A 17,189-nucleotide genomic window follows, 5' to 3' on the forward strand; every position below is an offset into this window, starting at 1 on the left:
CGGGTATCTGTCTGCTGCGGTTGCCCCACAGCTAACGAGGCGGAGTCATCAGTTTTTTCCAGACCCGCGCTGTTAACAGCATACATTAGCTCCTGGGATTCTGGGAGTTGTGCCGGCCCCGGATCGAATCTTCCCTGCCGATAAACAAACGACGACGGTCAGTGTGCCTACCAGCCAGGATATGGGTTTTAGGTGGTTTCCCACACCCGACTAGGTGAATACCGTGCTGGTACCCAGTGCCACCTCATTTACACGATTCGCCTACTTTCGCACACTGTCATATAGGATAACAATGGTCGCAAATAGGTGAGGTATACAAATTCCTTCCCAGGTAAGGGGTCTGGGGAGGGGGTGAGATGGAGTGTTGACAGGAAGGGCATAAATCGACCATCTACCACTAACACAGCCAAATCCAGATTACCAGCCGACCGGAGTGGCCGAGAGGTTCTAGGCGCTACAGTCTGGAATCGCGCGACCGATAAGGTCGCAGGTTCGAATTCTACCTCGGGCATGGATGTGTGTGATGTCCTTAGGTTAGTTAGGTTTAAGTAGTTCTAACTTCTAGGGGACTGATGACCTCAGAAGTTAAGTCCCATTGTGCTCAGAGCCGTTTGAACCATTTTGAACCAGACTGACATGCCGAACATGTGCAGATACAGGATAAGGCCAGCAAAAAGAATATTGTCAGTTCTTTGCTACCCAAACAGCAAAACCTGTCTCCTTTTGGTCTTTCATTTCCTAATGTAATTCCCTCAGTGTAGCCCGACTTAATTCGACTACACTCCATAGCTCTTGTTACCGTTGGTTCCTTTTATAATCTCTTTTTTTAAGAGACAGTTTTTCTGTTCAGTCGATCTTCGAAGTCTCTGACAGAATTACAAAAAAAAAAAAAAAAATGGTTGAAATGGCTCTGAGCACTATGGGACTTAACTTCTCAGGTCATCAGTCCCCTAGAACTTAGAACTACTTAAACCTAACTAAGGACATCACACACATGCATGCCCGAGGCAGGATTCGAACCTGCGACTGTAGCGGTCGCGCGGTTCCAGACTGTAGCGCCTAGAACCGCTCGGCCACTCAGGCCGACACAGAATTACGTCATCATCAAAACTTAAAATTTTTGTATCTCACTGGGCATTAATTCTTTTTCCAAATTTCTCCTTGGTTTTACTATTTTCTCCTACTTGTGTTAGGTATCTTCAGTGATACATAAAGGAAATAAAACAAATAATTGTTTCCTTCATTACGAATATTTTGTTTTGAACTATGTTGTGTTTCATAGCAGGTTGATTTTATATTCACTCTATTTACAGTGAAAGTATCTACACTGCACAACAGAATTAAAGGATACGTTTTTCGGAGCTACGTCATTCCCACCCATCCAACGCTTAAATTTGAAATTTGCCTCAAAGGTGCTACAACGTTCCTCCCTAATGGTGTTGGTTGGTTGGTTTGTGGGATTAAAGGGACCAGACTGCGATGGTCATCGGTCCCTTTTTCCAAAAAATTAAAACCGCCCAAAGAGAATAAAAAACGAACAGCAGGAAAGACGTAAGACGACACAGGACGAGAAAGACTCCGACAGTGATCAGAGAAAACAAATTAAAACACACAGAGTGTGACGGTGGTTGGCCGACCATAGAGAAAAAAAGAGGAAAAGCCAACCACCAAGAACACATTAAAAACTCAGTTTAAAATCAGAGGCTAAAAGCCAGAATCAACACTAAAAAAACAAACACTCAGATTAAACTATAAAAACCCCCTGCCCGAATAAAACGCAAAACTAAGTCCACCATGTTAGACTCATCTAGTAAAAGGGCAGAGAGCGTATCAGGCAGCGCAAATGTCTGCCTGAGCACAGTTAAAAGCGGACAAGTTAATAAAATGTGCACCACCGTCAAAACCGCCCCACAGCGACAGAGAGGCGGGTCCTCACGACGCAATAAATAACTGTGAGACAGTCAGGTGTGGCCAATGCGGAGCCGACAAAGAACAACTGAATCTCTGCGAGTGGCTCGCATGGATGACTGCCACACACGCGTCGTCGCCTTGAGAGAACGGAGTTTGTTTGGCGTGGGCAGATTGCGCCATTCAGCGTCCCAAAGCGCCTAATGGTGTAACAAATGGTTCAAATGGCTCTGAGCACTATGAGACTTAACATCTGAGGTCATCAGTCCCCTAGAACGTAGAACTACTTAAACCTAACTAACCTAAGGACATCACACACACACACCCATGCCCGAGGCAGGATTCGAACCTTAGCGGTCGTGCGGTTCGGGACTGAAGCGCCTAGAACCGCTGGGCCACACCGGCCGGCCTAATGGTGTAACAGAATGACACCCTGCGACGTCACCCTCGGTCCCAATTACGCTTCAAACAGTAAGGTGTCGACATATGAAGAAAAAAAAAAAAGTCACAGCTCAGAAGTTCATGTGATGTGTAAGATGGGTTACTGATGTCACACAGGTATCGAACATCACTACAATTCTGCCCAGTGCCACCGTGGACGTGTCACACGATAGGAATATCGTCATAGCCCCTCTTACCCACAATTCACCCCTTTTTTGACGTACCTGCGATGGAGAGTAGAACTGCGACGCCCTGCGCTGAAATCACCTGATTTTTTTTAATGCGTGGCCGAGGAAAACATTCCAGGTACACCGACGCTCAGAATCGGAACGAAAAGACCTCATGGAGTGGCATAAAGAGTGCCAATGAAACCACCCCCTCTCCGTAGGGTGCTGATTCCTACACATTTCGCGGTAAAAGACGACAGTTCACAGTGAGCTGAGCAGCAGAAAGACATTATTCACAACGGTTGACACTGCTGTCACCGTCCGACGTTTCAACCCTTCTCCATGGACACTGCGGGGCTGCATCCCCATTAAACATGATGTAACCCCTCTGAACGACAGCACGACCGCAATTTTTGCTCTTGTGCACAAGTTGTAACCGCTACGAACCGTTTGAAACCATTCGACGAAATCTGAATGTAATCCATGGCAGGCAAGGGTACTTATACATTTTCATTCCTCCTTTTCGTGCTCTTCTGTGGGTTGGTCACACACACACCCATGCCCGAGGCAGGATTCGAACCTTAGCGGTCGTGTGGTTCGGGACTGAAGCGCCTAGAACCGCTGGGCCACACCGGCCGGCCTAATGGTGTAACAGATATTAAGATATGCGATATTAAGATATGCGTTACAAATGGTATTCACGGTTACAAATGTACTCGAACATGAGTGAAACTTCGACACACATTAAGCCTCGCAGCTGCTGTAGCGCCTGAAGGAAGGCAAACACCGCCTGAGGGCTGTCGAAGTCGTTCCGCTAGAGCAGCAACAAGGCTTCCTGTGTGTCGAAGTTTCAGACAGGTACGAGTACAATTGTAACTTGCCCGCCCGGCTAGCCGCGCAGTCTAACGCGCTGCTTTCCGTGAGGGAAGGCGTGCCGGTCCCCGGCACGAATCCGCCCGGCGGATTAGTATCGAGGTCCGGTGTGCCGGCCAGCCGTAGGTGGTTTATAAGGCGGTTTTCCATCTGCCTCGGCGAATGCGGGCTGGTTCCCCTTATTCCGCCTCACACTATGTCGGCGATTGCTGCATGGCTCCACCAGGATAAAACGTTTATGTCGAAATTAGAAAACATTTTTGTATTTCAAGCTGTCTGAGTAGAATGCGGGCCCACTAATAAAGATATCTTCCTGAAATTTGGATGAGTTACTCCTCGTGCATGTCCACAAGGAGCTATTTTCCTTATTTTAATTTAGTCATTAGTTACTGTAGTTAACGTGATCAGAAAAACAAGACAAAATTACTATACATCATTGTTTCAAACGTCCTTCAATTTATTATTTTTTCAAATTAAGGAAAAACCTCTGATTTTACTCCGTGCGCAATATCCGGTAGATTAAAAAAATTGTTTGTTTTTTGATTTCAAATGAGATTTGCAGATTGTAGGACTTCCATCATGGACACGCCTCATTTTGGATAGAGCAACTTCATCTGCTCGGATGCGGAGCGTAACAATGACTAAATTTCTTTTAAAAAATCAGAAAATGTTGTCCACGAATAAACAAATAATATACAAAAGGTTTCCATTAATTGATCTATAGGGTTAAAAAACCAGAAATCGCTTTTTTTATAGGCTGGTTGAGGGAATAGACCCTTAACAGAAGTGTTATAGAAGATCCAAAGAAGAGCGGTGCGTTTCGTCCCTGATTCATATAACTGGCACAAGAAGTTTACGAAGAAACTAAACAACATCAGACGCTATATGAGAGGCGTAGTGCAACAGGGAGACGTTTACTGTTGAATTTCCGAGTGCACCCGTCCCTAGCACAGGCGTACATCATATTACATCCTCCCACATATGTATCGCGAAATGACCGCGACGAGAATATCAAAGAAATGAGAACTCATACGGACATTTAAGGACAAACATTCTTGCCACGCGCCATACCCGAACAGGGATGTTCGGATACCATCAAAGTAGCAAGCAATACCGTCCCATGTATGTTCCTGCGACGCCCTTACATGAGCACTCATGTCTACACCCTTTTAAATGTTTTATGCTAATGAAGTAATGCTGAGAATATATAATATTTTACTTATATATTTTATGTAGCGCAATAAAAGGCATTAAATACTCATATTTCTTTATTAATGAGAATCCTTAATCAAATATGCGTCCTTCGAAAATTTCGCAAAAAGAGCTATTGCTGCGACTATTTAAAAGACAATTTATTTACATTCTGAGTCATAGTTGCACCAGCTTTCGAAAGTAAACACTTACTAGATGTTGCAACTGCGATAAGAGGGAATCAACAGCTCTACATGCCCTAAAGATATAAAAAGCTCTTCCATCCTGACCTGAAAAATAAACTTATACAAATACTTATACTTCTAATTATTGACTACAGCGATGTTATCCTGCAAGGCGTTTCTCAGGACAGCTCTTGGAGCCTGGAACTGCATATGAATACCTGTGTTCGTTATAACTGTCATGTTCGACTCTTTGATGGTATTTCACAATCATACGCACAGCTATACTTTCTGCGTACAGACAAGCGCAGAGATTTCCATAGCCTCTGTCTTCTCTGCTGTCTTACCGAATTACAACGTCCCCCATATCTCTCCTCGACGTTAAATCTCTTGTCTGAACAACATGGCAGAAACACTCGTTCCAATCAGAGCAAACTCCTTTCGGTCCTACTCCATCGTTCAACCGCTTACTTGAAGTATTTTTGGGTAGCAGGAACTCGACTCTAGAATTACCTCCTGCATTATATTAGAAAACCGAATAACATCTCCAGCTTCAGAGGACAGTTAGTGACTTATCTATTAAAGCAACAATCATGATTACCGTTGTCCCTATACGCACCTGTTACCATTATACATCCTTCTTTCCAGCCAGATATTCCTCATTTTCCTGCATTCTTACCTGGTGCAGTCTCCTTAAATATCCTTTCCCCAGAACTCGCTTTATCAGAAAACATCTATTTTGTACATGCAAGGGTTGGAACTTTAATAGAGGCAACTATTTATTTACAGCTCGCAAAAAATAGATACGTGTTTCAAAGCTCTACTGACCTTCAAAGTAGTCACCAGTATTGTGTATAACCCGTTGCCAGCGATGTGGAATTCGTAGGATACGCTTAGCAGTGCCAGTTATGTTGACAGTTCGAGAGGCGCGGTCTATTGCCCGACAAATTTGTAGCAGTTCTAAAGCGAATGCCGTGAACTGTTTCCTTCAGTTTAGAAATAGAGTTGAACTCACGAGGGCTTAAGTGAGGGGAGTGCAGTAGGTGGTATAGCACTTAGCAGCCCCATAGTCAAACAAATCTATAACAGCTTGCACTGTACGTGCTTGAGCATTGTCCTGCAAAATGATGGTCAGGTCCTGCAGAAAGTGTCATCACTTCTGTCTCTAAGCTGGTCGTAGGTTGTGTTCCAAAACTGAACAGCACAGAGACAGAGCTGATGACACTTTCTGCAGGACCTGACCATCATTTTGCAGGACAATGCTCAAGCACGTATAGAGCAAGCTGTTACTGATTTGTATGACTGATGGGGCTGCTAAGTGCTATACCACCTACTGCACTCTCCTGACTAAAGCCTCGATTTCTAAACTGAAGGAAACCCTTCACGGCATTCGCTTCAGAACTGCTACAAATTAGTCGGGCAATAGACCGCGCCGCTCGAACTGGCACTGCTAAGAGTATCCTACGACTTCCACATCGCTGGCAACGAATTGTGACTACTTTGAAGGCCATTAAAACTTTGGAACACGTATCTATTTTGTACGAGCTGTAAATAAATAGTTGCCACTATTAAAGTTCCAACCCACATACATAAATTTGTTTTATATCTACCACTGCCATTATTGTTTTTACTGTCATTATTATTATTATTATTATTATTATTATTATCAGTATTATTAGCAGCTGCAATAATAAAAGTACTGCCAATATTAACTTTATTAGTTCGTACTATTACTTACACTGTCGCTATAGACACTGAAATCATTCTCTTAGGTAACTACGGTTAAAAAAAAAATACTGCATGTGTCAAAGCCTGGTCCAATATAAGAGATGGTCTGATGGCCCTAAACATATCAAGTTAAATAAACAAATAATTAAATAAATAAGCATTGGTGCGCATATTTGAACAGACACGCAAAAATGACTCACGTCTGCTCATTCTGTAAATGGGTTGTTTTTTAAAGATATTACACGGTTTCACATATAAAGATGATATTTTGTTTCCTTTTTCTATTTGCAGCCTTGCGCTAAGTTTTTATGTCGTTTCCAAACATCATTTTACTATGTTACAATACACGAAGTAGCATCTTCCTCGGGTTCACTTGGGCTGCTTTGTTCCTGATAAACCATAATTATTAGATTTTGTGTGGCTCGCCAGCATGCTGCTGGATCCAGAAAATGCAGGTTTTTGATCCCTGGATCCAGCAGAGTAGCAATGGCTACATGGTCATGGCCATTTAATTCAATTAACCCATACCCATTCTTAGTTCTGTCAATAAAATGCCGTTGCACTTTGCCGTGATGTCGTATATTTTAGTAAAATAGGTCCATACTTTAGATTTTAGCGGAACCTTGACACAATAAAGGCTAACAAACCTTTGACATAAAGCATGCACTGGAAACTTACAAACCACAACAAACAGTATGGGCGACGAACGGATGAACGGGCACAGCAGACGAAGGCCAGTGTGGCGGTGGGAGGGGGGGGGGCGAAGCAGTACCATAGACACAAGCAAACAGGCATTCACGCACCACTGGGATACGAGCACAAAATAGATTCGCTGAAAGTGCTTTTTCTTCAATACCGAGTAAGTACTGATAGAATGGATGGATTCTAAAAGTACCCGGGATCGAAACAAAGGTATCGAATAGTTACTTGTATTTAGGGGAGAACCAGGCAAAGTGGCCAAGGCGAGAAAAGTGACCATTGGGGTCCTGAGTGCTATAAGGTGCTGACAGGGCGCGGGAAATGCTTTAATTTATTCTACCTGGAAGCCTCAGACATCCAACGAAGTCTAACCTGTTTGTTGTGCTGACCCTCAGAGTAATAATAATCTTTGTGGATTTTAGTTTTCCTGATGTAAGGTATGCGGTCAGTTTGTGTATTTATTGCTAAGAGGAAATGTGAACTGCGTCTTTTTAATGAAATTATGTTGAAAGTGATCATTCTAGACTCCATAGATCGTGCTATTAAAGAGTATGCAGCTTTTGTGTAAAGGCGTCACTGCGTGCAATGTGACTATCTTGGCGGTGGATTCTGGCCTCTTTGAGTAAGGGAGAACGTAACGACAGGGCTCCGTGGACATACTTACAAACAAATCTTGCTAACACTGACCTAGAAGCGGTAAGTAAACAAAGAGAAGAAAAAGAAAAAAGGGGGAAAAACGAGAAGCAACCAAAGAGAAGAAATAAAGCCTACTTCAAGTGGTTATCTATAGCCGATAAATATTTGAAAAAAAAAAACACTTTTTGTGCCAACAGCTGTACAATTTTATACATTCTTATCACACATATGAAATGGAACAGCTATTGGCACAAATATGTTTTTTCCCAAAGAGAAGAAAGGGAGTAAAAGAAGAGTGTGAAGAGCAGCAATCCCAATCCTAGAAGACCTCTTTACAACGGCAACAGTGAAGACATAGTGTGCATGTACTGGGAAAAAAAATTTCCAATTCAAGGGCAGCAGAGCAGTGGATTTAGTGCCCATTGTACTCCGTCTGGTCCCACGAACTTTGTACAGAAGTTAACGAACATCAGTTTGGCTTTTATTTCTGAAAAATATAGTTCGAATAATGCTACACAATAAAATATATTTAGTTCTTTGTTGAATCAGTTTTTTGGTCCTTATTTTTGTATTTAAAGATAAGTTGGTCATTTCGGGCACAGTGCTCATTTTGCCTCTTTGTGAAGATTGAATTCTTTAAAGTACTTAATTTGATCCTGAGGTACTTAAACCATTTCTTATTATACTCCAATAGTTGAAAATTAAAATTACCCGCTTCTATGCACTTCCGTCTATTGCTACTCAGCTTAGAAAATAGGAATACGCTAGCTCGGCCACTTTTCCCGCCTCTCCCCCACTTGTATCAAAACATCCATATTACCGAATGGCACTAAGGTACTGGAGTCGGAAGTACCGTTCGCCTCTCACCGTAAGATAGCCTCTGGAATTAGAGTGTAGTGGTAGAATAACAGTCGTGACAGGAAACGACAGAGAGGAATGGTCGGTGGCGTCGTTACGGCTGATTACGCCAAGGAATCGTTATGCTATCTGGAGAGACCACTCATTGAAGCCCGTTGCCACACACAGCAGCGGCCCCCCTCGGCACAACCAACATCTCCAGGAAGTGCGATAACGTGTCGACTCGCATCCTCTCCGCCGTGCGTTCTTGCAGCCTGGCCGTGGCGTTTATCGCTTGTTTTGTTTAGTACTCCATCTCAAATTAGCCGTCGTCTTGTTTTGAATAAACATACAAACGTCCAGCGCAATTTGAGGAAGCAACAACTGCTGGAATTTTTTTTTTCTCGTTCTAGGTGCAGTGTCTGCTGCGCTGGATGTATTTTCGCGACTTTTAAATCAGTGATGCACTTTGGTTTTGACGCGCGTTTATGAGGAATAAAGTAATCAGCTCTTTAGCCGACAGTGACCCGCTGATAAACTCTCAACGTTCCCGGAAAACGTAATCCATACTCACGGAATCTTTTTCAATATGTTTGGAAGAGTGAGGAATAATACGGGAAATGATTCATCTTATCTGGAGTAGTGTATGAAGGCGTGGCAATTCTGGCAACAGTAATTGCTACTGTGGATAAATACGCCGCGTTTTGCTCCTGTTGTTATATTTCAAGGAGCTTATTTCAGTAGCTTAGCCAACTATCGGCCTGTAATCGGCTTCATAATACTACAAATTTTAACACTTATTTCATTTTTATTGTATTTAACGCCTAGAAAAAAATGGACTATAAAGAGGAATTGCTATGTGAAATATTTTTAAGAGCATTCTCAATTTCACGATGAAAAACGAACCTCTGTTTAATTACAGTTAATGACATAAGGTAACGCCTTCCCTTTGACGAGTAGAAACTCCTCGCGCAGATGTGAGGGTCGATCTCTTAGATTTCAACAGTAAGCAGAATCTCTGACAATGAAGCTGTATTTTAATATGTATATTGATAGTGAATAAACGTGTCCTGTTTTTTAGACAGTAGTAGAAATTTGTTATCTGACATTTCATAGCATTAAAAGCCCCAAAGTACGTTCATTTCATCTTGGAATACGCTATTCACTATGTCACAACTGGAAACAATAATAGATATCATAAATACGGCACTAGGATTCAAAATGAACTTACATTACGTACGAGATGGCTTTTCTCTTGCACAGAAAAGAGAAAATTATGTTACCATAAAAACATCTGGCTATTTCCCCTTTTGATTATGGTTGCTGAGAGACTATTAAAATAATTATGATTAAACTAAAATAATTTTCCCTGACAAAGTCATCAACTCTGCAGAAATTTTTAGATGGGTATTGTGTTCATGTTTTGTTAGTTAAGGAGAATTAACTCACATGCAATTTAAATGTTGTCAATATGTAATGGCATACTCAATAATATATTTAAGTTTATAAACGAACTGATATCGAGAACATGACCTATTGAATATAAAAATAACTGAGTAGCTAACGAATGGTGTTCTGTGCCAAAAGGCATTCACTATTCAGTATAGATTTCGCGCTTGGAGTAACTAATGAATTCCAGGACATTCATAGCGATTTTGTATTTCTCAATGGCTTCCTAAAACTGTAAGTACTATGACAGTTAGGCGGGAGGTGAGAAAACTTGGTTTTCATGGTCGAGCAGCTTCTCATAAACCACACATCACGCCGGTAAATGCCAAACGCTTGGTGTAAGGAGCGTGACCATTGGAGGATTGAACAGTGGAAAAACATTGTGTGGAGTGACAAATCACGGTAGAAAATGTGGCGATCCGATGGCAGGGTGTGGGTTTGGTGAATGCCCTGTGAACGTCATCTGCCAGCGTGTGTAGTGCCAACAGTAAAATTCGGAGGCGGTGGTGTTATGGTGTGGCCGTGTTTTTCATGGAGGGGGCACTATCACAGCACAGGCCTACATTGAAGTTTTAAGCACCTTCTTGCTTCCCACTGTTCAAGAGCAATTCGGGGGTGGCGATTGCATCTTTCAACACGATCAAGCACCTGTTCATAATGCACGGTCTGTGGCGGAGTGGTTACACGATAATAACATACCTGCAATGGATTGGCCTGCACAGAGTCCTGATCTGAATTCTATAGAACACCTTTGAGATTTTTTGGAACGCCGACTTCGTGCTAGGCCTCACCGACCGACATCGATACATCTCCTCAGTACAGCACTCCGTGAATAATGGGCTGCCATTCCCCAAGAAACCTTCCAACATCTGATTGAACGTATGCCTGCGAGGGTGGAAGTTGTCATCAAGGCTAAGGGTGTGCCAACACCATATTGAATTCCAGCATTACCGATGGAGCGCACCACGAACTTGTAAGTCATTTTCAGCCAGGTGTCTGGATACTTTTGATCACAAATGTATCTGTCAGTCATCAAAGTTACTAAGTTGCAAAGAATCTGTGTCTTCCGGCTTGCTAGTAGGTGGTTGGTACACTGGGGGCAGAAGAACATTTGGCCTGAGATGGAAGCACAGAGATTGGTTTAAACTTTAGACGATGCTCCATAGATTTAGGACATGGAACACAGTGAACGGCTCGTCTTATGGGCGTGTTGCAATCATTAGGCCCCATAGCCCTTTCGAAGAAGGTTAGCACCCTCACTCTTATTTCATTTCTCTGTTTACCCATGAAAGAACTGGCAGAGATTTAGTATGACATACATCTCGTCACAGTGGTTCTAACCAAGCATTTGTTTATCTAAAACATCATATACTGCTTGTAAGTGTGAAATGCCAAACTACTTCGAGTGATGATCGTTGTGAATGGGGAGATGATGCGTTAGTGCTGCATCCAGTCAGTCGAGATGGGGCTTCACTTTTCTTCCATGAAAGTCATCTTCTTGTTGGTCACATGCATGAAAGAATAAAGGGACTCAAGACTGCACTGAATACGCAGATTTCATATTTGACATCCTTGTACGATGAAGTAGGTTAAGTACTGTTCAGGATGATTGTGACAGGAAGGGTATAAGAGGGGAAAGCTGTGAACGACCTAGACGTGGCATCGGAGCTGGTGAGGGGAATTTAGATAATTGATCATTTTTGGAGACAGGATAGCATATGAAAACTAAAGAAAGATCGGAAGAGCTAGGGAAATCGTAATTAACGTCAGTAGTACATGATACAGATAAATTTTAGTTTGGTTATATCTACGTGTGTTATCTATCTTATTTACACTCAAACTTATTGCTCGATAATATTCAAAACTGGATGATTTAAAAAAGAATGAGCATGTAAGAAGTTAGATGTATTTTAACAACAGTTTCATAATGTATATATTTCTCACGAAATTTTCTGAGACAAAAAGTATTAAAAACATAGTATTTTTTGCGATATCTAATGCTTTGTGTAAATATAAATAATGCCATGAGGAAATCAGCTATTAACAAGAAGTAAAAATAAACAGTGATAATTCAGTATTGCAGGTTTACTTCGAAATATCATGGTATTTGTATAAACCTGACCTTGTTAAATTTAAATAATCGTATCCAGAAGCACTCTTCACAGCCAATTAATACGTATAATCACAAGCGTGAGAGCTCGTAAGAAGGTGGATACACAGCTGAAATACTAACTAGAAACCTTACTTTTAGTTCAAAATAATGATAACATGTGGAGTAGCATCCATTTGAGAGAAAAGTAGCAAATGATAAAGATAACCTGACTGGTAAAAAGTTACTCTGACTGCAGTAAATCTATGATATACGCACAAGGTACACTCTACCACTTCCCGTGCAGTAGCTTGCTGAGTATAGATGCAGATGTAAATAAACTGGATGATGAAGCCTGTAACATTCTAATGATTTTGTGACTGCTACTTCCCAGTGCGAATAAATGTATCATCTTCTTTATTACAGCCAAGCGAAATCATTTTAGATTACCTCTCTGTTGCAGCCTGATGTTGAGAGTGATTCCAGGTGATTAAGTATCACTATAATTACTTAGATACACGTTCCGAAGAACATTTGAACGATTTTTTCATCGAAACGATATGGAACGAATCAGTTTATAGGATATGTAAATATAATTAGTTTTAACATTTATGAAACCGTTATTTTTCAGTCCTACTTTTGCAAAAACAATTAAACTAGGGTTTTCTTATCAGGCTACCAGTTTAAATTAAAATTTGTCTGTGGTATAGAAGTAGTTATCTAGAAGAAAAAATATTAGGCTACACTTAAAATTTGGTTTGTTACCTGCCATAAATTTTATGTTATTGAGCAAATGATGAAAAACATATTTTTTGATGAATGCTGAATTCTCTTTTGACCCACTCACAGCTTTCATAATGATAATAAATCATTGTTTCTTCTAGTGTTGCAGGTACAGATATCACTATTCTTATGATGGATTATTTACGACATGTTTCATTACCGGTACTGTTAAAATGCATAGTTCCCTGAAGAGGTTACTTACATGAAGACTGCGGGTGAACAAAATTATTCTTATTGATTGTTTTTGTAGAACCATCACTTTCTTTTTCAGGGATAAGTTATCACAGAAAATTGTTTCAGAAGACATTAGTGGTGGAAATGCACTAAATATGTTAGGAGGCTGATTCATTAGTTTACAAGACTAGCAATTATACAAAGAGATATAGTAGCTGAACGTTAAATCTATTATTGGTATTACTGTACTTGTTGCACAAAACCAAATACAGCGTGTTTGTTCAAAATTAAGGGAGAGCCAATTTTCGAAGAACCACTTAATATCTGAAAACATCTATGACGAATTATTCTGTTGCTTTGTCGCAAATGGGATGTATTGTAAAGCTAGAGTCGCCTGCAAAAGTACCAGATCTGCCTGATGAATGTTAAGTCGAAGGCCATTCACATATACCGGGTGATCAAAAAGTCAGTGTAAATTTGAAAACTTAATAAACCACGGAATAATGTAGATAGAGAGGTAAAAATTGACACACATGCTTGGAATGACATGGGGTTTTATTAGAACAAAAAAAAAAGTATTGCTAGACGCGTGAAAGATCTCTTGCGCGCCTCGTTTGGTGATGATCGTGTGCTCAGGCGCCACTTTCGTCATGCTTGGCCTCCCAGGTCCCCAGACCTCAGTCCGTGCGATTATTGGCTTTGGGGTTACCTGAAGTCGCAACTGTATCGTGATCGACCGACATCCCTAGGAATGCTGAAATACAACATCCGACGCCAATGCATCACCATAACTCCGGACATGCTTTACAGTGCTGTTCACAACATTATTCCTCGACTACAGCTATTGTTGAGGAATGATGGTGGACATATTGAGCATTTACTGTAAAGAACATCATCTTTGGTTAGTCTTACTTTGTTATAATAATTATTGCTATTCTGATCAGATGAAGCGCCATCTGTCGGACTTTTTTTGAACATTTGTATTTTTTTGGTTCTAATAAAACCTCATGTCATTCCAAGCATGTATGTCAATTTGTACCTCTCTATCTACATTATTCCGTGATTTATTCAGTTTTGAAATTTATACTGACTTTTTGATCACCCGGTATAAGGAATATTCGTGGATCGAATACTGAACCCTGTGGATTCAACAACAATAAAGCACTAGACGTTTATAAAATATATAGGATGAGACTTCCGCAAACACATGGATGGCATCACCCATCATTTGCTTCTGTAAATACATGCTCCGGCGACTGAATCGGTGTCCCCACCTGCTGTCCGTCGAAATGTCCATTTAAGGAAGGCCACGTAGCAACAGGACCGACAGATGGCGTTGGGCCGTGCGCCCAGCTGAACTACGGACCCTGACCCGATATTATAAATAGTGAACCGCAGGGCGACCTAGCTTCCAGTTGTCAGCAGGACAGGCCATAAGCGTCTTCGTGCCACCGATCTCTGTAAGTCTTCTGTGACACTTCCACCTCACCCACGCGCAAAGCGGCTCATCTGTGTTACCAAACGCGTAGGTTAGCGTATCGAGGTACCAACTAGAGGATTTGTCTCATTTCCGAAGCTGCAGATAGTACATCGAATGTGATCGTATTGTAAAATCGGAAGTCTGCATGATATTACACGGAACTCGTCACATCTCTGTATGCAGCTCATGTCCGGTGCTTCGCTGAAGGGATTACAGCTACGTACTTTGTACGGCCGCACCCGGTTTGCCAGCCACCGTTGAGTGCCATTCTGTGGACTACCCGTGACACTGAGACGTTTAAATTAAAAGGCAGACTTGTGTTTCCGACAAAAACAGGTGATGAGTCCTAATATTTACATACTATTCAGGAATCTCATTTTTTTCCACTTCGATGCAATAATAACTCAGCATATTACTTTCATGAATATTTCTTTACTTAGTGTTTTCCATTATTTCTCACAGAGGTCGGCCCTTAAACAAAACTGTATTTCCAAAGTTTCATCACCTTACGCCTATGCGTTTATTATTTATTTATTCCTTCTTTGAATGGCTTAACGACCTAATACCGCTACTCATCAGCATCATATATAATAGAGCTAGACATATTCACAGAGACAATTGATTAGAACAGTGCATTACAGTTGTCACATGTGAAGGGTTTCAAGGGCGGTTCCGCTTTGGTGAGACTCGAGTGTTGTTGTAGTACTCCGATATTTAACGAACCTTCACGACATGCACCAGCTATGCATTTTACTTATTACACTGCCGCTGTTAGTGTCACGGATTTCCGGTCGTTGGAATGCGAGTCACCACATCTCTCACAAATGTGCTGCAGAAATGAAGTTAATATTCGGTGTTTACATTCATAGATTCACGTGTGTAGGGAAGGCTGTATTGTTAAGTAGCGTTATCTTGTCATCATGTTAAAAATAAATAATAGAATATATGTTTGCATTGCGTTTAGGCGGCCTTAAGTGACCTTGACTGACAAAATAAATCACAATAAATTAAGATAAGCCACCAGTTAACTAAGCAGAAGTGTGAAAAATCTAAAATAAGTTCATAATGCTGCAATTTTTGTAGCTAGGTATTCTTTACGTTATAAATTACATTCGTGTTAAATCATGACTGCCATTTAGATTCTATTACGGATTTGTGTTGTCTTACAACTAAAGTTCGTAATTTTTGTCGTTATTCGGTTTTGTTGGTGTATTTTTAACCGTTCTTACACAGCATTTTCTAAATAAATTTTATCAACAAAATTTCAACAAAATTAATTACTACAGATTTGCGTAACAATGCGGTTGATAAATAAAGTAGAAAAGAAAACTATGTAAAGAGTTGCTTTAGAAAAGATTATTTTTTCTGCAGGTGTCTAGTCTTTAATCTTTGAGTCAAACGTGGTTTTGTAATAGTCAATAAATTTTTAGTAAATCGTTGACAAACTTTTTTTTTTTTACCTACAGCATAAAGGCTGCATACAGACTAAGGTTTGTGATCCCGTTACAATCAGCAATTGTAGAGATTTTTTATTATATCTTGGTGACTGCCTCAGAAGCATTCATAGTGACTTCAAAATTTGTCTCGTAGAAAAATTCGGCATAACGTAAGCAAATGACTGGCGAGTTTCTCATACTACGACTTAGCGAAAAGACTTGGTCAGAAAGATAAAGAGATCTAGAATTAATATAGATGGCAATTCGCAGCTTTCATACTGTTTCATTTTCCTGATCATCAAGCGATCATTTTCAACGAAACACTGTTCTAATCCTCATTACTCACTGAAGAGAGGTACCTTTATTGCAATGATGTTTGTATGAGTATGTATGGTCGTCAAGGCTGATTAGAGTACTTTCAATTGATATCTATATTGACAGTAGCAAACTTAGATAAATTGTAGCATGGAGAAAGTCGTATACAGGCAAAAATGTGTATTTTTGTATACGTGCTTATTTATACCAATACACATTTTAAAACAATATCAGAGTTTCCCGTCGCATTCAGAGCAGTATTACGGGTTCTAAACGTTGTAGATCAATAACAGACCGTGATTTGAGCGTGGTAATGAAGTGTTTTCTGTAGTATAATGATTTCGATCTACTATGAATGAAATAAGCAGTATACTCATACGCTTCTCGGGCGGCTACCTGCTGTTATTATAGATGGTTCTCTTAGATACTTTTTGATGTATATTAAATTAATTTTAAATCTACATTTAACTGAGTACACTTTATTACATGACCAAGTCATCAACCGACAATTTACATCTGACATATACACATATGCACCAGATTACACCTGTAGTCTTTATTTGTGCTTAATTATTTAGTCTCACTGTTTTGACCGAGAGATGAAAATAAAAACAGCAAAAACCTGTGCCATCCACTTTCAACAACCCGCGCCCCCTCCTCCCACCTCCTAGTGACAGAAGTTCGTGCGAGTTTTTCCTGAATTGAGTGGTACATTACCCAACAGAAAATCCCCTAACATAGTTTTCTTTTTTTTCAACGGTCTTCTTTGGAGGCAAGCGAGCTATGATCTGGATACAAAGA

General features: G+C 40.7%; 2 protein-coding genes across 6 annotated transcripts in view; one reads left to right on the forward strand and one right to left on the reverse strand.

Annotated features, from left to right (window-relative positions):
- LOC126259386 (uncharacterized) overlaps window positions 1-17,189 on the reverse strand; it is a 229,236-nt gene that overhangs the window by 129,830 nt on the left and 82,217 nt on the right. The window lies entirely within an intron of this gene.
- LOC126259388 (neuroparsin-A-like) overlaps window positions 1-17,189 on the forward strand; it is a 244,252-nt gene that overhangs the window by 68,183 nt on the left and 158,880 nt on the right. Inside the window, exon 1 of one of the 3 annotated variants that reach the window (XM_049956145.1) lies at window positions 14,558-14,617. The exons of the other annotated variants lie outside the window; for them this stretch is intronic. The gene's annotated coding sequence lies outside the window, so the exon portion shown is untranslated. Of the gene's footprint in view, window positions 1-14,557; window positions 14,618-17,189 lie in introns of those variants that run through there. 3 annotated transcript variants of the gene reach the window in all.

Source organism: Schistocerca nitens, chromosome 5 (genome assembly GCF_023898315.1).
Source record: "Schistocerca nitens isolate TAMUIC-IGC-003100 chromosome 5, iqSchNite1.1, whole genome shotgun sequence".
NCBI lineage: Eukaryota > Metazoa > Arthropoda > Insecta > Orthoptera > Acrididae > Schistocerca > Schistocerca nitens.